Below are 20,380 nucleotides of genomic sequence, written 5' to 3' on the forward strand. Positions count from 1 at the left end.
AATGAAAGGCAGACAGCTTCTGTGCTCTCTCTCTCTCTCTCTCTCTCTCTCTCTCTCTCTCTCTCTCTCTCTCTTTCTCTTCTTTTTCTTGCCCCTTCCCCTTGTCTCGTTCTCCCATTAAATCTCTCCACATGGAACCTTGTTGGTTTGGTGTGCTGTATCCAGGTGGGCATGAGCCGATATTTCACAACAGTGAGACTTTTAATAACAACACTAACCCGCTACAATAGTCTATGAGTTAGTTTTGCTCTGGCGTGTGTGGATAAGCAGGCTGACAAGATTTGTTTGTTTTTCTTTTTTTTACAGTATTCGATTATTTTTTGTTTATTGCATATTTTATTTATTTACATTTCAAATGTTATTTCTGTCCCAGGTTGCCCCTTCAGAAATCCCTATCCCATTCCTCCACTCCCTGCTTCTATTGGGGTGCTCCTCCTCTCCTGCCTACCCCACCCTGGCATTCCTCTACACTGGGGTATCCCCCCCTTCACAGGACCAAAGGCCTCTCCTCCCATTGATGTCTTACAAGCCATCCTCTGCTACATATGCAGCTCCATTGGTTGTTTAGTCCCTGGGAGTTCTGGGCTATCAGGTTGGTTAATATTGCTGCTCTTCCTATGGGGTTGCAAACTCTTTCAGCTCCTTCAGTCCTTTCGATAATTTCTCCTTTGGGAACCCTGTGCTCAGTCCAATGGTCAGCTTTAAGTATCTGCCTCTGTATTTGTCTGGTTCTGGCAGAGCCTCTCAAGAGACACTTGTATCAGGCTCCTGTCAACAAGCAATTCTTGGCATCCACAATAGGTTTGTTGTCTGTATATGGGATGGATCCCCAGATGGGGATGTTTCTGGATAGCCTTTCCTTCAGTATCTGCTCCACACTTTGCCTCTGTATTTCCTTTCATGAGTATTTTGTTCCCCTTTTTAAGAAGGACTGAAGCATCCACACTTTGGTCTTCTTTCTTCTTGAGCTAAATATGGTCTGTGAATTGTATCTTGGGTAATCCGAGCTTTTGGGCTTATTAGTAAGTGCATACCAGGTATGCTTTTTGTGACTGGGTTACCTCACTCAGGATGATATTTTCTAGTTCCACTCATTTGCCTATAAATTTCATGAAGTCATTGTTTTTGATAGCTGAGTAGTATTCCATTGTGTAAATGTACCACATTTTCTATATCCATTCCTCTGTTGAAGGACATCTGTTTATTTCCAGCTTCTGGCTATTATCAATAAGACTGCTATGAACATAGTGGAGCATGTGTCTTTGTTGTATGTTGGAGCATCTTTTAGGTATATGCTCAGAAGAGGTATAACTGGGTCCTCAGGTAGTGGAATGTCCAATTTTCTGAGGAACCTCCAGACTGATTTCCAGAGTGGTTGTACCAGTTTGCAGTCCCACCAATAATGGAGGAGTGTTCCTCTTTCTCCACATCCTTACCAGCATCTGTTTTTTGATCTTAGCCATTCTGATTGTTGTGACATGGATTCTCAGGATTGTTTTGATTTGGATCTCCTTGATAACCAAGGATGTTGAGCCTTCCTTTAGTTACTTCTCAATATTCCTCAGCTGAGAATTCTTTGTTTAGCTCTGAACCCCATTTTTAATAGGGTTATTTGGCTCTCTGGAGTCAAACTTCCTGAGTTCTTTGTATATTTTGGATATTAGTGCTCTATCCGATGTAGGATTGGTAAAGATCTTTTCCCAATCTGTTGGTTGTTGTTTTGTCCTAACAATAGTGTCCTTTGACTTACAGAAGATTTGTAGTTTTATGAGGTCCCTTTTGTCCATTCTTGATCTTAGAGCATAAGCCATTGGTGTTTTATTCAGGAAAATTTCCCCTGTGCTTTACCAATCCTACATCTGATAAATGTATGCTCACGGTCTTGAGGTCCAAGACAAGGTAATTTCTTAATTCATTTTTATAAGATATCATGCATAATCTTTTAATGTTTGTATTAGTTTAGTAAGAATCTATAAAAATGAGAAAAAAGAAACAAAATTTGAAGTTTAAGGAACTAAAGAAGTTAACACGATAATACTTCCCCTGAAGTACAGCAACTTGGCACAATGTTTGGAATATGCGCGTTTCTACTTGTGGAACTCCTGAGGAACTATTTGAGCTCCTTAGGACATGATTCATCCTTGCTTTTCCTATGACCTCTGTAGACTGTGAGTAGCAGCAGTCTTGAGGATCATTACTACGATATAACTTAAAGACACTTCCCCTGTAGCTATGAGGTACATATGTTTTCTTCTGTTCTATGTCCATGTCAGGAACTCTAGGCCCTGTTGTGGGTTGCTCGATTCATCTGTGGGACTTTGAGTGCATGTTTATCATGAAGACTGGTGAGTGCATATCTAGAGCCTTGTTTGCACTGCTTTTCATTCTCAGAATGAAAACTCAAATGCCTGCAATTGCGTCACACCTCTGTCCCTTTAAGACTTTATCAGGATACTCACCTTTCAGTGTTTCCGTTTCCTCTTTAGAAAATAAAAAATAGACTTTCATATGAATATTTCATGTGGATTTGGGGAGTAATGAAAAGGAATTTACAATTGAAAAGCATTTTATACTGCTTACTGATGGCAACCATGCTTCATATGCCTAGCCATGCTTTTTAGATGGACACCTTTAATATTTTCATAAAACTGAAAATGTCAGTGATATTTCATCCATCTTAAAGGAGCAGAGACTAAGTCCAATATTATTGAAGGGATGGATAATGAATAGAAATCAAACATTCTCCTCCTCTTCCCCTACCTCCTCCTCTTCCTTCCTTTTAATTCTCTTGGACACGGTAGCTCTAGGCCAGTCTTAAACTCCCAGCATAACTAAGAACAGGTTATAACTCTTGGTGCTCCTGCTTCTACTTTACAAGTGTTGTGACTGTGAATTTAACATATGCTGTCATGCCTGGCCCCAGAATCTAAATTTTTTTTTTTACTATACAGTTTCTTTTTTTTTTTCAGAATCTAAATTTTAATACTTATTTGCACCTAGTAACCCAAAGTATTAAAGTCAGTTGCAATGTTTCCTATTTTACCCATTGCTCAATAATGATGAGTCCATTGTTTAATATTAAGAATAGACATGGGCTGGAGAGATGGCTCAGCCGTTAAAGGCTAGGCTCACAACCAAAAATATAAGAATAGACATGAAGTCAGAGTGGTAGGATTTCATCATTGCTTATGTAAACATGGGAAAGTCTCCAAAGCTTTATGGAGTTGAAATTTTCACTTACAAAATGAGACTTAAGATTAAATATAAAACATATGTACTGGAACCCCTTATCCAGATGGAGTCCTCTCTATGGATATTAATCTATCCTCTTTCACATGCAATTGTAGTGTTATTGTCTGGATATTATCATTTCACAGAAACCCAGAAGAATATAACAAAGCTCACAGCTTCCATTACAGACTCTAGGTTAAGGACAGAGGAAAGACTCAGGTTTCTACCCACTCTGAGAAAGGAAATATATGTGTATATACAATATCTTCAGACCAAGTTTCAGCACAAGTTCAGGCATTCAGGCTAAAGAACTATTCTACTTTGAAAGTACACAGAGAGTATCTTAATTAGAACTGATTGTTCTTTTTGAAGGGCCTGCAAACAGGCCCAAGCATCACAAACATGTGGCCAGTGGGTCTTGTCCCACCCCCTTTCCTCTTCCTTGCTAAAGCATTAGGTTTCTAAGTACTTCCACATTTCTAAAGCTATCCAGCAAGCTCCATTTTCTTATTTGGCAGCCTCCTTATGCCTGACTCATTCCTGAACCTGCCCACTAAGGTCCAGTTATCAAGCTTCATTATTTAGCTATACAGATTAACATGTCCAATCAGGATTTATCAACTCAATCTACCACAGACCTCTCTTTCTTCTTCTTAAAAAAAACCAAAAAACAAAAAACATTTTATTTATTTACTTATTTATTTATTTTTACATTCCAGATTTTATTCCCCTCCCAGTCCACTCCCCCGAGAGTTCCATATTCCATACCTCCACCCCGCCACCTGCCCTCCCCGTGTTCCCCTCATCCCACCACCCTGTCTCCACAAGGATGTCCACACCCTACCCGCCCCACCAGACCTCCAAACTTCCTGGAACCTTCAATCTCTTAAGGATTAGGTACATCTTCTCTGACTGAACCCAGACCCAGGAGTCCTCTTCTGTGTATGTGTTGGAGGCCTTATCTCAGCTAGTGTATGCTGACAGGTTGGTGATCCAGTGTCTGAGAGGTCTCAGGGATCCAGGTTAATTGAGACTGCTGGTCCTCCTACAAAGTTGACCTCCTCCTTAGCTTCCTCCAGCTTTTCCCTAATTCAACCAGAGAGGTCAGCAGCTTCAGTTCATTGGTTGGGTGCACATATTTGCATCTGATATTTTTCAGCTGCTTGTTGGGTCTTTTGGAGAGCAGTCACAGTAGGTCCCTTTTTGTGAATGCCCCATAGCTTCAGTAATGGTGTCAGGTCTTGGGACTTCCCCTTGAGCTGGTACCCAATTTCGGCCTCCTCCCAATGTCACCTCTTTCTATGCTTTCTGCTAGCCCTTAGGGCTCCAGTCTTTTTCTCCCACCCAATACCAGATCATGTTCCCCTCTCCCTGCATACTCTTTCTTTAACCTGTCCCTCCATCCCTCCTCCCTTGTGGTTGCTTTCTTCTCCCTCCCAAGTGGAACTGATGTGTTCCCACTTGGGCCTTTGAGCTTGTTGACCTTTTTGAGTTCTGTGGACGGTATCTTGGTTATTTTGTACTTTTTTTTTGGGGGGGGGTAATACCTACTTATTGATGAGAACATACCATGCATGTTCTTTTGTATCTTAGTTACCTCATTCAGGATGACATTTTCTAGTTCCATTCATTTGCCTGCAAAACTCGGGATGTCCTCGTTCTTAATAGCTGAATAGTATTCCATTGTGTAAATGAACCACATTTTCTGTATCCATTCTTCTGTCATGGGACAAAATCTAGAAAAGAGATCAAGAATTACAGATGTAAGTATCACCAACAAAAAACAAGAGATAGAAGAGAGAATCTCAGATGTAGAAGATATGGTAGAAGAGATTGAAACAATGGTTAAAGAAAATTCAAAACATAAAAATCTCTTAACCCCAAACATCCAGGAAATTCAGGACACAATGGAAAGACAAAATTTAAGAATAATCAGAATAAAGGAGAATGAAGATTTCTGGCTCACAGGACCTGAACACCTCTTCAACAAAATCAGTTTTCCAACCTAAAGAAAGAGATGGCCATAATGGTACAAGAAGCCTACAGAACACCAAATAAATGAGACCAGAAAAGAAAATCCTCTCATCCCATAATAGTTAAAACACAAAACATAAAGAACAAAGAAAGAATATTAAAGGCTGCAAGGGAAAAGGCCCAAGTCACATACAAAGGAGGACATATCAGAATTATACCAGACTTCTCAATAGAGACTATGAAAGCCAGAAGAGCTTGGTCAGAGGTCATGCAGACTCTTTTTTTCTTCTTCAAACCACTCTTTCAGAGACACCTGCTGCTGCCTTTGTCTGATCAAAAAGCAGGACCCACCCACCCCCAAGTATCTCTGAGGTAATCAATCTCCTTTGTGTTGTGAAATTGATGGCTGGGTTTGTTCTGTGCTGACTCTGAGGCCCCTTCACTTTCCTTCCAGTTCAATATCTGTTTCACTAAAACAAGGCTGGAAAATGGAAACAGATGAAGTTAATACTAACCTAGAGGAGAAAATATAATATGCAAATAATTTCTTAAAATTTTTTTATATATAATTCTCAGAACCTAGGTAAGTGTTTGGAGGGCAACTGAAAGGAATGTAAGAAGTAAATGGGAAAAAGGCTCATGCAAAAATTCTTTTAATAATTAGTGATTAAAATAAGTAGCCACAGTTTCATGCAGTATTCAGTTAATGTCAAGAAAATTAATAGAAGAGTTTATAACATTTACTATTCATTGCTAACTTGATTAGATTTAGAATCATTATAAAGCATATTTCTGGGTGTGTCTTTGACAGTGTTTCTCAGAAAAGTTTACTGAAAAAGAAGCTACAATCTGAACATGGATGGCACTGTTATTATTGGTGTGGTGCTAGACTGAACAGAGTGGAGAAAAGGAGTTTAAATTTCTCTACTTCTTGATAGCAAACACAATGTTGCTCTCTGGTTGCCATGACTTCATATAATCTCAAACTGTGAACCAAAATAAATCCACCTTTTCTTGAACTTCTCATGTCAGATATTTTTGCAACAAAAGGAAAGGAACTAATATAATAACCTTTAGGGCCCTCACACATCACCAATAGCCTGCCTCCCCATGTGCTCCCACTGCTGCACTGCAGAAATGCTTCGCCTACTCTGTTCTTCACCAGCTGAGATCAGAGTCCTGGATATTTATTTCTCATCTCACTTGGATCTATGCTTAAATTGCAAAATCTGGTGTGAATATTCAGACTTAATGCCTTAATGTGTAGACCTTTTAGTCAATGTTATAGCTGTTAAAATTGGGTCACAGGGAAGGACAGTAACTATTGAGTAAACTTAGGAAGTTCCAGAGTAATAGAAGATGGGGTCCTGGTTGCAAAGTTAATTAATTCAAAGAATAAGTTCAAAAATATTGGAACTAAACTTGTTCAAAATGTTACCAAAAACACACATAAAGAGTCTGGGGATTACACTACCACTGCTGCAGTTCTAGCATGTTCTACAGCTATGGAGGGCTTTGAGAAGGTCAGCAAAGGGGCCAATCCAGTAGAAATCTGGAGAGATATTATGTTGGTTGTTGATATTGTAATTGCCTAACTTAAAATACAATCTAAACCTGTGACATCCCCTGAGGAACTTGTTCAGGTTGTTACAGTTCCTGAAAATGGAGACAGACATTGTAAATAAAATTTCTGAAACAATGAAAGAGATTGGAAGAAAGAGTGTCATCACAGTAAAGGATGGAAAACCCCTGAATAATGAGTTAGAAATTGGTGAAGCATGAAGTTTGATGAAAGATATTTTTCCATATTTTAATGACACATCAAAAGATGATAAATGTGAACTCCAAGATACCTATTTTTTGTTGAGTGAAAAGAAAATTTCTAGTGTCTCGTTCATTGTACCTGCTCTTGAAATTGGCAATGCTTATTGGAAGTCCTTGGTCATAATTGCTGAAGATAATGATGGAAAAACTATAAGTTCCCTGGTTTTGAACATGCTTAAGTTTGGTTCTCAGGTTGTAGTCATGTAGAGCTCTGGCTCTAGGGTTTGGAGACAATAGGCAGAACCATATGGCTATTGTTTCTGGTGGTATGGTATTTCAAGAAGGGTGGAAACTAGATCTTGAAGATGTTCAAGCCCATGTCTTAAGAAAAAGAAAAAGAATGCATATGTTGAAGGATCATGTCTTAACCAAAGATGATGACAAGCTTTTGAAAGAAAAAGGTGACAAACTCAAGTTGAAAAATGTATTCAAGAAATCACTGAGCAGCTGGACATCACAACTAATGAGTATGTAAAGGAAAAGCTGAATGATAAACTGGCTAACTTTCAGATGGAGTAGCTTTCCTGAAGGCTCAGGGGATATGTGATGTTGAAGTGAATGAGAAGAAAGACAGAGTTATAGATGCTCTTGATGCTACAAGAGCAGCTGTTGAAGAAGGCAATATTCTAGGAGGGGTTGTCCTGTCTTGTAGTCATACCAGCCCTAGACTTATTAAAGCATGATAATAAAGATCAGGAAATAGGTATATAATTTATTAAAGAAGCACTCAAATCTCCTTCCATGATTATTGAGAATGAATGTGTTGAAGGATCATTGATAATTGAGAAAATTTTGCATAGTTCCTCAGACATTGGCATGATGCTATGCTCAGAGATTTTGTGAACACGTCGAAAGGAGAAATCATTGATCCAACAAAGGTTGTTAGAACTACTTTATTGGATGCTGTTGAGATGGCCTTATTGGTAACTACAGCTGAAACTGTAGTAACAGAATTCCTAAAGAAGAAAAGGACCTGGAATCAGCACAGCGAATGGAATGAAAGAGGTATGAGAAGTGTCATGTTCTAATGCCTAAAGTAGTCCTTTGCCCTTATCTATGACAGGAAGCTCAAAGAATGTTCCTTATCAATAGACTTCAGAGAAGTCACCTGAAGAAAATGACTGAAGAGAGGGGCTGGGTGACTGATCACTATAACCACCATCATTTATTGCTTCTTTTGACAATATATAATTGTTTTCTGCTGTCATTGTTCATGTCTACAGAAAAATTATTTGTATTTTTGAATAAAATACAAATTGTACATTTGTACAAAATGTACAGTTGTACATTCCTGATATTGGGTGCAAGTGTCAAATACCAGTGTCTTGCTTTCAACTTAAATAATGATAGTGTTGCAACTATTTTGTTACAGTAAGGATTGTAGTGCTGTGTCACCACATGAGAAATGCAGAAGTAGCCTTTCTGTGGCAAGTGATAATATTTGTGTACAATGTAGAGAAGTATTCAATTAACTGACAACCTATGTGTAACAAAATTTTGTTTGAAATTCAAAAAATAATCTTTAGAGATTGTGTAACAAATGACTTTGATCTTTGAAACCTTTCCACTGAAATCCTGTCAGGGATGTTCTTACCCTCAGATTGTTTATCACAAATGCGGAAATGGCTTGTTTATTGTTACATAACTTTAAAAGACCTAGGATACAGTCAGTAAAAACAAAGTAAATTAGATGCTAAGATGTGGAGAGAGGCAAGACCATAACCAGGGTCTGAGACACCCTGGGAGCTGTGCTTCTGAACCATACTCTTCTCAAGTTCCAGGGCACATGGGCTGAATGGCAAGTTAAAGGGTGGATACTAGGAGCAGAAAGATTAACTTGTACCATATATAGTGAAAATTTTAATAACTCATTAAATAATTGAGAATATCAAAGACCTTTAATAAAGCAATAATCCCTTGATCCTAATTCATTTTAGACAGGAGTCACTAGTGTTTAAATCAGTAGGGACGGCATTTAAATACCTGGCTAGAATCTAGCCATTATAAGTTATATTAACTAAATAAATGCATCTAGTTAACAGTTCCCATACAAATTATACTTCGAGCTTAGACCAGCACAGCATTGGCCATCTAGTTCCAAAGCTCAATGATGTGTTTAGCAGGTGGGTGATCTTTAGGATCTTCACTAGCACACACGCAAAAGAGTTCAATGACTTTCTGGTAGGATTCATCCACTTCTTCCATATTGATGGGTGACTTCGTCCCCAGAGCTGCATAGTATGCTTCATCATTGAAGTCACTCTCATCAAAGGTTGCATCATCATCATCATCACCACCACCACCATCCTCATCCTCATCCTCATCCTCATCAGCATCTGGAAGATTGATGTGTGGAATACATAAAATCATCATTTCCCACAGAGTAAGGCCAAAAGCAAAATATCTGCCTTGTTAGTAATAAAGTCATTTTCCTCCAATGCTTCCTTGGGATTCCAGGGCTCAGTATCAATATAACTCTTACCAGGATCAATCAGTCATATTTTCATCCAATGGCAGAGAGACTCCTACATCACAGGTTTTAGTTATTTCAAAATCACCTTTATTTACAACATTTGAAGACTTTCTGTCTCCATGAGCAGCTTCTTTTCCTGATGCAGATGCTCTCGCCCTCTCACCATGTCCAAAGCAACTCTGAGAATTACAGCTGCTGGAAAAGGACTTCCACTGTCTTTGTTCTTCTCTTCTATTAAGTCAGTGAGAGACTTTTCATCTCTATACTCCATAGCAAGGCACAGACTACCATCACTGGCTTCAGTAAAAACATGTACCCTACAATGCTTGGATGATTAAGGTTTTTAAAAATCTTAGCTTTATCAGTTAGTCTTTTCTGATACACAGTTCAATAATGATGGTCGCATAAAGGGGTTATCTTTTTCATGGCCCAAGGAGAGTGAGATAACCTTCTCAGAGATCTTTTCATTAGGTGAATGCCGACCCCAATCCCAAAGCCAAGCTTCTGCATAAATGGAGAGGTGAGAATATTTACACATGGAGTCGAACATACTACAATTTTTTTTCAGATAATTTGGTTGACGTCTTGAAATTATTGATTCCTTCTGTTATAGCAGTCATGTTGGGTCCATAGTTGCACCCTCAGGTCAAAAGGTGAAAGTGACAAGCTGGCTTAAAGCTGTCTGGACACCTAGTATAGATGCAGGAACAGCTCCTGCCAACTCTAACTGCTGCAGTATTTAGGGCACCAGAAAGACAGCGGCCCACTGGGGGGCACTGGAGTCAGAACTCAAAAGCTGTTAGGTGACTTGCTTCCAAAAGTACAGGAAAGGCTCCCTCCCACCAACACTCATAGTAAGCTAGGTTCTTTTCTGATAGAGCAGTCTCTCCATACCAAACACATCTACAGCGAGGACAAGTTCTCTGCTTCTCTGGCAGGCAATGTATTAGGTTCAGTTTAAAACAATCTTCTGAAGGACATAGTGGCACAGACCAGTATTCCTATTTTTAGGAGGCTTAAGCATCAGGGTCAGGAGTTCAGGTTCATCCTTAACTACATAGCAAGTTAGAGGCCACCCTGGATCACATGAAACCTGTGTCAAAACAAACAATTTAGCAATAAAGCAGGCTTGTAAGGACACTCTCTGTAGGTATAATTACCATAAGCAAGGAGTTTATTTAGGTAGTGACTAAAGAATTATTCTATAATAAGGTGCTCAAGTGTGAATCAGTTCTATTACTGTGTAGTTTTGTGGAGAATACCAATCTTCTGCTTCTTACCATGTAAATGGATAACAATAAACACACATTCTTTCCTGAAGTGCTCTGAAGTTTAAACACTGTGAACAATGCCAGGTCCATTGATGGCATTCTCAAAGCCACTTTCCCTCAATCTGTGTTATTACAGCTACTGCTTAGCCATTTAACCTCAAGTAAGTTATTTTTCTTAGTTTGATTTTTTTACTTTTAAAATGCACAGTACCAAGTGCAGAATGAAGGATGAGAAGTATACCTCGAACCATGGTGGCACACATACAGCACAGTTATTTAATTTGTTGCAGCCTCAGTAGTTTTGCTATTCACATGTACATTTTATGAATCTTAATACCACCTCTTCATCATGACATAACTACACGTGTGCATACATGTGTGCACTCTCTTCTCTTCTGTATACTGTTAATCATTCAAGAAATGTAAAGAACAAAATTCACTTTGTAGCACAGAAGTCACAGTGACAAATGCAATAGGACCTCTAATCTGTTCATTGGTATCCACAAAAAGTAATAAAATTTAGCTACTTTAAATCTCACATGTTATCATAGCTTTACACCATTAATCATAAAACATTTTCGAGTAACTCAAGGAATGAATATTGTAATATTTTCTGTATCACATTGTTATAGGCAATAAAAGTTTGTGAAAATGCTAAAAATTAGTTTTAATTCGGTGATTTGCTTTAAAAAATATTAACTCACTCACTACCCCTTAGAACTCAAATTTGTTAGATCCATGTTTTGGGTAGCAGTTTCATCTGGAGATGAAAACATTCCATTCTGTAGAGAAGCTCCTTAAAACAGAAGGTAAACAATTCAAAACAGCTTCAGGAAGTCTCTGAAGCTGATCAGATTCACTAGGTCCCTCTTTCCAAAGTGTAAACATAAAAATTTCTGATAGTTGGTCTCAGCCAAGTCAGAAATGCACAAAAGATTCTTGAGATTAGAGCACCTGCCTGGAAGAAGCATAAAAAAGCTGAGTGGCATAGAAGAGGTTTGGACCAACTGAACCACTTGAAAAGGACAACCTCCAACCTGTTGAACTGCCTGCAAGTTTTGCCCTGTGCTCCCCATTCCCAGCTTTGTTGAGCTGTCATCATGCTAGGATGGGCCTGGGCGATATACCAGTCTCTGACCCACTTCTGCTCCATTAACTAACCCCTTGCTCATATTTCTGTAAGTAACCCCAGTAAAACTCATTGGCTCACAAAGTTGGAATTTGTACTTCGGTCTGTTGTGGGTTTTTTATTGGGGTAAATTGCAGTCACACAGGAAACATCTTGTGTCATACCATCATACTTCCCCTACAAGTTTGAGACATTCTTCTGCTAATAAATGCTAATAAATTACAAGTCCTACCTATCAGTCAGATTTCACAGTGCTGTAGAGTTTCAAAACTTGTTCTTTTTATCCTCACCTTAGTGCCCACCTATGTATTTCTCAGCAAATTACCTCCTGGATTGAAGCACATCCAAGTTAGGAAAAGGAATAGATCTTCAGCTGTTAGTCCTATTGCTGCTGTAAAAATGAACATGAGCTCAGAGGCTTACAGCAGCACAAGTTTATTCTCTCATAGTTCTAAGGGTTAGAAATGTTGCTGAGGCTTTACTGGATTAAATCCATGGATTAGCTCTGCTCTGGGAGAAAGTGTATTACTTTTTAGCATTTCTACCTTAAACTGGTCATATGGAACACACACCTTGTACTCCTCCCTCATCTTGCACTCCAACTGCACATGAGACTTGAACTTTTCAAAGCCACACTACTGTTTTCTTCTGTTCCATCTTCCATAAGGGTCCTTGTGTTTATCCTGGGTTTACCCAACAAATGGAGCTTGTTTCTCCATTTGGAATTCAGCAAATTCACAACTTAAATTTGCAACCTTTATCTCCTTTCACCATGTAGGATAATATGACAGATTCCAGGAAAAAAAGTGAAACTTTAGAAGTTTGTTATTTTACCTACACAAATAGTTAAAATGTATTGCAAACATATTTCATCATTTCAGATTCACCATACATAAAACTGTTATATATATTTACTTTAAAACTTAATTTAATTTTTTTGAGGTGGTTCTGAGAATTGAGCACATGGCTTGTGTAAATGTTGCAGGGCTGAATGGCAAGGATTCCTTTACAGAAGTTCTACTCCAGTTGCTGGGAGTTTCCCCAATTCAAGTATGTAAGAACTCTGCTCCATCTGGGCAAGGTTTCCCCAGCAAAAGCTCTGCTCTGGAGAAATTGTTACAGCTCTACTGGAAAAGGTATCCTGGCAGTAGAGGGTCAACTAATACCAGGAAGTCATACAAGAGATTTTCTTGTGTGTGTGTGTGTGTGTGTGTGTGTGTGTGTGTGTGTGTGTGTGTGTGTGTCTATCCCAGGAGAGTGGCTGCCTCTGCTCAGATGAGAAGTAGCAGGAAGTTGGGCAGAATATAGAGTTTTATACAGGGCTTCTTGGGGACAGGGAGGAGTTGTCCAATGTGGCCTCGGGTTACAAAGATTGTTGCACCTGATTGCACCCAATCATTGGAGGAAGTTCAGGGATTGGTGGAATTATTTTTCTTGTAAGGCAGGGCCTGGCCACTCTCCTACACTGGATTGGAGATACCAGGTTTTAACCTTTAGAAAACAGCTATTAGAGCTGTTAGGGAAGTCTGGAGGTAAGGGTCTGGCCACTTCCCTGCCTTGAGGGCTTATACAGTTTACAAAGGGAGTCCATGGCAGAGAAAGCTTTCCCTGCCACTTGAGTTGGCACAAATAGCCAACATCTTAAGCATAATAATCAAGTTCTTCACCACCGAGCTGCATCACTGAACTGGAAAATTGACATTTAAAAATGGAAGGTCTTTAAATACCTTCAGAAAAATCAGTGTAGATTTCCATCCTGACTTTTCTCAAATAGTACTTGGGTGCACACTAGCTGAATGAGTTCCCCAATCCCTAACTCAGAAAGCCCACAAATACCCAGAATCTGTCAGCATCTCACCTAGGTTTGAGTCAGCTTTTTATGTCCCCCAACTTGTAGCTTGTACCACCCTATAAACCGATGCCAGCCAGGAGAGTATTGTGACTGTCTCCGGGGCAGCTCCCGTAAGCCAAAGCCCAGATGGGAGCAGCAGGCTCATCCTATTATTGACAGATTACTCATCCCACTTCGTCTTGCTATGCTCACTTCTAGCTGGGAGCTGTATTCATGAACTTTCTGGTTACCACTGAATTGAAAATAATGCCATTCCTCAGAAAAAAATTTAACACCGAGTGTTTGAAGGTTGGACTTGTAATTTCTTTATACCTGTTCTAAAATCAAATAATTTTGGGCAATGGCAAAAGTATTTTCTCAACAGAAGCAGGTTAGAGACTCCTAATAAAAACACACCAATGAAATGTGTCCACAATCACAAGCCATATTGCAAAACCACAAACAATAGGGAAGGTCAAGAAAATATATCTCCTCCAAAAACCCAGCACTGCTATGGAAATGTTCTTCAATGAGAATCACCTAGAGAAGCCCTGGGATACAGAATTTTAAAGAACGTTTATAGATGTAATCAAAGAATTGAAGAAGTTCAAAGAAGACACAAAGAAACACCACATTGATCTTAAAAATAATAAAGATAAACGTCCAAATCAATTCTAAGGAAACACAAATTTAAGTATGATTCAAATTAGATATAAAACAATTCAGAATTTGAAAACAAACAATAAAAACCTAAAAATATTACAACATATTCAATATCAAATAAAGATGGAACTGAAAATTTCAATAACTCGATCAGAGAGAAATCTTCCCACATTTGATAGGAGCAGATTCAGAGACCCATAGCCAAAAATTATAGCTAAGGGAACACTGTGGAAGAGGCCAAGGAAGGTTTATAGGAGCCATACGAGTTGAGGATCTATGTTTGTTTGGCTATTTCTGTGTAGCCTGATCTTTTCTAAAGGAAAATGACGGAGCAGTGAGTTTGAGAGAGATGGAAGGTGTGGGAGGGAACTGGGAGGAAGTGGAATGAGGGGAAACTGTGGTTGAGTTATATTGTGTAGAAAAGAATAAATGAGAAAGAAAATTACACAAATATAGTATATATAAATATAGTAGGAAATTTTCAAATGTCAAAGAGATTCAGAATATTATAAGGGAATACTTTACAAACCTGTTCTCCATTGTATCAGAAAATCTAAAAGAAATGGATAGGTTTTTAGATTCATCTGAACTAGTAAAGTTAAATCAAGAGATAAATGACTTAAGCAGACCCTTAACCAACGGGTTAACGATAATGATAATGATAATGATAATGATGTTCAACATAAAATACCACCAAATTTAATGAGAAAGAACAATAATTTCAAAAAAGTGGCATGATATAAAACCAATGACCTTTCTATATGCTAGCAACAAGCACTTTGAGAAAGAAATTATGGAAATACTTACATTCACAATAGTCTTTAAAACATATGTAGGAATAAACCAAATGAAAGAGTTGAACTACATCGACAATGACAACTATAAATGTTTAAGGAGGAAGACATTAGATGATGGACAGAGTTCATATATATGCTCATGGATGGATTGAAATAGTCTTATAAAAAGATCATTCCAGCAAAGCAATTTACAGATAGCACTAACATTTTTCAAAACATCCTTTAAAGAAATAGGAAAGAAATGGAGGGTTTTACTAAGATCCACTATTGATCAAAATGCAAAGAACAGCAGATTGTAGGGTACCCACCCCTAATTAGTTCATCTATATCTAAGCCTCAGGGAACATGGAAGAAGAGGTGTCTGAAAGACTGTAAGAGGCAAAGGACCACGAAATGTTCAGTGAAATAGTGTCTTTCAAATATAACAGGGTGCTGAACCTGTGAAATCTCAACAATATTGTTATCTGAATGAAATTTGCCTAATGACCATTCTAATGGACATGGCAATGTGGGTGGGGGGAATTCCACAAGATGTGTGTGTGTGTGTGTGTGTGTAACAAAAATAATTGCAGTAAAAGAGATCATGAATTTGAAAAGGAGTTGAGGTGCTACAGGAGACTAAAGTTGGAGGACCCAGAAGTGGAAACGTAAATATAACATAGATATAACATATAGTGTTCATGTAGAAAATTTCCCCAGAACAAATGATGTACATTGAAAACAGGATTTTGGAAAATTAGAGTACTATAAGGGACAGTACTGTTGGAACCACTGGAGTAAGTTGTTCCTTTCAGGTTTCCACAGGAACTAGAGCAGCAGCCTCTGCTGTTTTATGGTCTTCCTGGTGGGGCACTCAGCTGGTTTCAGTACAAAGAACAGGTAACGTAACACAGAGCTCCTGCAAAGCACTTTTATGTAACAGTCAGGCTGCTAAGGAGTTAACAGAGATCAGCCTCCTCCATGTGAGTTTACATGGAGAATTTGGCACAGGTTGGGCTGAACAGTAAAAGTAGTTTACACTAGCCATTTTTCTTTGACTGACAAGTTACTCGTAAATGGAAATGTAAGACAGTTAAGAAACATTTCAAGTTCATGTAAAGCCATCAAGTATCTTGCTAGTATGTCTACTCTACAGTCTGAAGTCTGAGATTTCATTTGTGTTAGAGCCAAAGTTGTCTTCTCCCACTTGCCACTCTTGGTATAGTTTATGATAAGTACCACAACCTCTGATCTCAACAGCACTGGGAAGTCCACTTCTATTATTTAAGGTATCATAAACAGAGCATTTTGCTCAGTCAATTTAGGTCTCAGCTTTAACATCTTTAAAATGGGGGTAATATTTGTTGCATCCTATAGACTTTACTAAAAAAGTCAAGTAATCCATTAACATTGTATTATCGTGCTTGGCTTGCTGAAAGCCCTCAATGGAGGGCAGCTCTCTTACTGTTTTCTTTTATAAGTATTTCATTTTCTTATCTTACACTGCAGCTAATATATGAGAGGTCTAGACTTATAGCAGAGACTTCTGTATTTATTCTATGAATATGCTATTGAAATGCTTCATTCAATGACACCTTTTCTGAGTAAGAGATTAATTCAAATTATTAAAAGTAAATATTTTAGTTGACATATTTCCCCAGGAACACAACAATGTATATTCTACAAATTCTATTTCTTCTAAATGTAGACCCATCAAAGCCATTTCATTATGTCTACCATTATGGGTTCCTGTACATCTGGAGTCTACTTACTGTATTTCCAATGTTGACCTCTTGCTGTTTTCTTCTCGTCACTGACTCATGATCTGAAAAGTTCAGCTCTGGCTGTTTGGGTGATCTGGGTTGTATCCATGGTGTTGGTCATGCTGAAGAGAAAAGATATCCCAGGACAAAGATCTGATAAGTATATGTGGACTGCGGTGGAATTTATTCTTAAGGAATGTTTACCTCTTCAGCCTGAAACTGTTTTCAGTTACCCTTGCATAAAAAACTAGTTAGTTTTTCCAGAGCCATCCCAGGAGCTTAACATCAGGAAGCTGCTTATGAATATCCTGTCAGCTTTGCATTACTCTGATAAAATATCAACCAGAGTCAAGTGAGAGAGAAGAAACCTTTGTGGGTTCACAGTTTGAGAGCTTTCAGCCCCTGTCCAGTTTGATTCATTGTTCTTGCCTTGTTTAAGATGTAAAGTTGCAGTTCCTGGCAGTTGTACATGGTTGAGGAAGCTCATTCATCTCAGAGCAGCCAAAAAACGCTGAAAGGGAAAGGACAGGGGGAGGGAGGAAATAGAGGGGAAAAGGAGGAAGGTAAGAGGAAGAGGGACAGGGGGAGGGAGGGGGGAGAGAGAGAGAGAGAGAGAGAGAGAGAGAGAGAGAGAGAGAGAGAGAGAGAGAGAGAGAGAGAGAGATTGTAAGAGAGAGAGGCAGATAGATAAAGTGGCAATTCCTCATTTTTTTCACCAAGGCTTTACCTCTTAAAAAATGAGAGAGAGAGAGCTGTTGAAAGCAGGCTGGTTTCCATAGTGACCAGCACATCATCATCTACTGTTTTGCTGCCTGCACAGAGGGGACCTCATCCTGATTTCAGCATGAACAAATGTGGCAGAACACAGTACTCCCTGAGAGATGTGCTGTATCTTAAAGTTCACATATAGGCTACAGAATTCTGTTAGTGTAAAGCATAGGTTTAGTTGCTTACCATGTGGCCGTGTAGGTATAAAGTTCCAATAGTAGAAGAGACCTTAGGCACCATCGTATCAAGAGAGGATGATCACCTGTCTAGTATTTTGTAGAGGATAATATATGTATATATATACATATATATATATATATATGTAGTAATCACTGTGGACTTTTCATATAACACTTTTTACAGTATGGGGAAATACCTGTGCAATGTGATTTGAGGCAAATGGAATGTCAGGAAATGAGAAGAAGGGAGCAAAGAACACAGCTCTCCTGGATTGGTTGTGAACGGGAAGCTGAGTAACAGGAGGCAAGAAAAGTCCGTTTTGATAGAGCAAGACTAAACCACTTACCTCAAAGGAATTAGAATATCATTGCAAAATGAATATTGTAGTGCTTGCAATTTCATTGTATATAATTGTGTTAAAGGTAGTCATTGTCTTCACAGCACTTAATATGCAGAGAATATAGTCCAATTCAATGAAGCTACTATCAGTCAAATCCTGTCCATATAATACATATGGAAAACAATTCCATATACATATATATTTGTGTTTATATATGGTTATATATACATATATTTAATGTTTTCTATTATCATCTTCTATTATTTGTGTCTAAGGATACAACAGGGTGATCCACATTTGTTATGGTTTCTCCAGCTTCATGGTACAATGTTGGGCACAGGGAAGCATTTGTATATTTACAATATGGTTTCCTCTTAGAAATCTGGACACATAGCCAGGATTGGGGATTATATAGGGAATATAGAAGAATGAAATGGTGGGAAGACTGCTCAATGTGGTGCTTAGAGAAGCAACATGAAAATCATGACATGCTTTAATTATTTTTCAAATATTTTGTTGAAATGCTTTTATGTTCGTTTTCTCCAAAACCTTTTAGAACCTTACTAACTATAGCTTTAATAATATCTTAAACATTTTTTGGAACCACCTTTTAATATTTATTTATTTGCCTGTGCATGCACACACATATCATGGTACACATGTGGTACAACTTACCAGAATCAGTTTTCTTTTTCTGTGTGAGATTCAGAATTTAAAATCAAATTGCTATTCTTGGTGGCAGTTGCTGTTACACACTGAGCCATATTGATGGTCCTATAGGCATCATGTTATATATGTACATATGTATATGTGTGTGTGTTTGTGTGTGTGTGTATCTGTGCATGAGTGTGCATGTATCACATGAATGTTAACATGCATATCTGCAAGCACGTATGTATACATTTTCAGATGTTATGGCATGATGTCAGGTGTCTTCTACTATTCAGCTCTATATTACTACTGTAAGAATTTTGAGTTTTCTATAAGCCATGCTATTAGTAATTTTTAAGCCAGATCACCTGAAAAACATTTCAACTTTAATAAACAATAAAATAATTTAATAAAATTCTGACTAATAGGCAATGAATGTATAAAATATTGATGATAGTTTCATCAATTGAAGTTATCAATTTAAAATTACAGTTTCAACATTCACTGTTGTTTCCATCCTCCCTTCTTTTGGTTTTCTTTTTATTTTCTTTTTTATTTTTTTAAAGATTTACTTTATTTATATGTGTACATTGTAGCCTGTAGCTATCTTTAGATGCACCAGAAGAGGGCATCGGATCCCATTACAGATGGCTGTGAGCCACCATGTGGTTGCTGGGATTTGAACTCAGGACCTCTGGAAGAGCAGTCAGTGCTCTTAACCACTGAGCCATCTCTCCAGCCCTGGTTTTCTTTTTAAATCTTTCTCCCATTCGTGAATACTCTCCAAGAGGATATGCTGTCTGTGGTTCTATGTGCTGGCTTGCAAAGCAGAGTTATAAATTCTTGCTCCATGAATTCAGAATGTCACAGAAGAAAAAGGCGTCTTAGACAGTACGAGCCACCTAGGAAGCTCTCCCAGGAGGTGTGTAGAAGAGAATAGAATAGCACAGATGGGTGATCAGCTTAGTGTGGTTAGTTAGTAAGTTGGATGAGGCTGTTAGGGGAGGGCGAAAAGGATTTGAGGTATTCAGGCAGAAAAGTTGGAATCCTGATACTTGGTTTTCTCTTAAATCACCATGTTCTTTCCCCTATTTCTTTCTTTCTTTTACTGAAATTAATTGGGGATAACCAACAGAAAGTCCCAACCTGAAAGCAAGAGGCTTACAGGACCCAGTGAGAATGACGTTAGTTGAAATACCCAACAAAGGGGAGAGAGAACCTGCAGAGACCATATCCAGGGGTTAGGCATGGGCCCTGGTTGAGTGATGAGGCCACACACCCTTCTCAAAATTTTAACCCCAAATTTCTCCTGTCTAAAAAAATATAGGGGCAAAGAGTGGAGCAGAGGCTGAAGGAAAGGCCATCTAGAGATTGCCCCACCTGGGGATCCATTCTATGTGCAGCCACCAAACCTAGTCACTATTGCTGATGCCAAGAACTGCTTGATGACTGGAGCCTGATATGACTGTCTCCTGAAAGGCTTTTCCAGAGCCTTTCAGATACATA

General features: G+C 38.5%; 2 pseudogenes; one reads left to right on the forward strand and one right to left on the reverse strand.

The window, feature by feature from the left end:
• Positions 1 to 6,060: 6,060 nt before the first annotated feature.
• Positions 6,061 to 8,142, forward strand: LOC116895858 (annotated as a pseudogene).
• A 922-nt stretch (positions 8,143 to 9,064) lies between these two features.
• LOC116895859 lies at positions 9,065 to 10,122 on the reverse strand (annotated as a pseudogene).
• Positions 10,123 to 20,380: the final 10,258 nt, after the last annotated feature.

The sequence above is a fragment of the Rattus rattus genome, chromosome 3 (genome assembly GCF_011064425.1).
Source record: "Rattus rattus isolate New Zealand chromosome 3, Rrattus_CSIRO_v1, whole genome shotgun sequence".
Taxonomy (NCBI): Eukaryota; Metazoa; Chordata; class Mammalia; order Rodentia; family Muridae; genus Rattus; species Rattus rattus.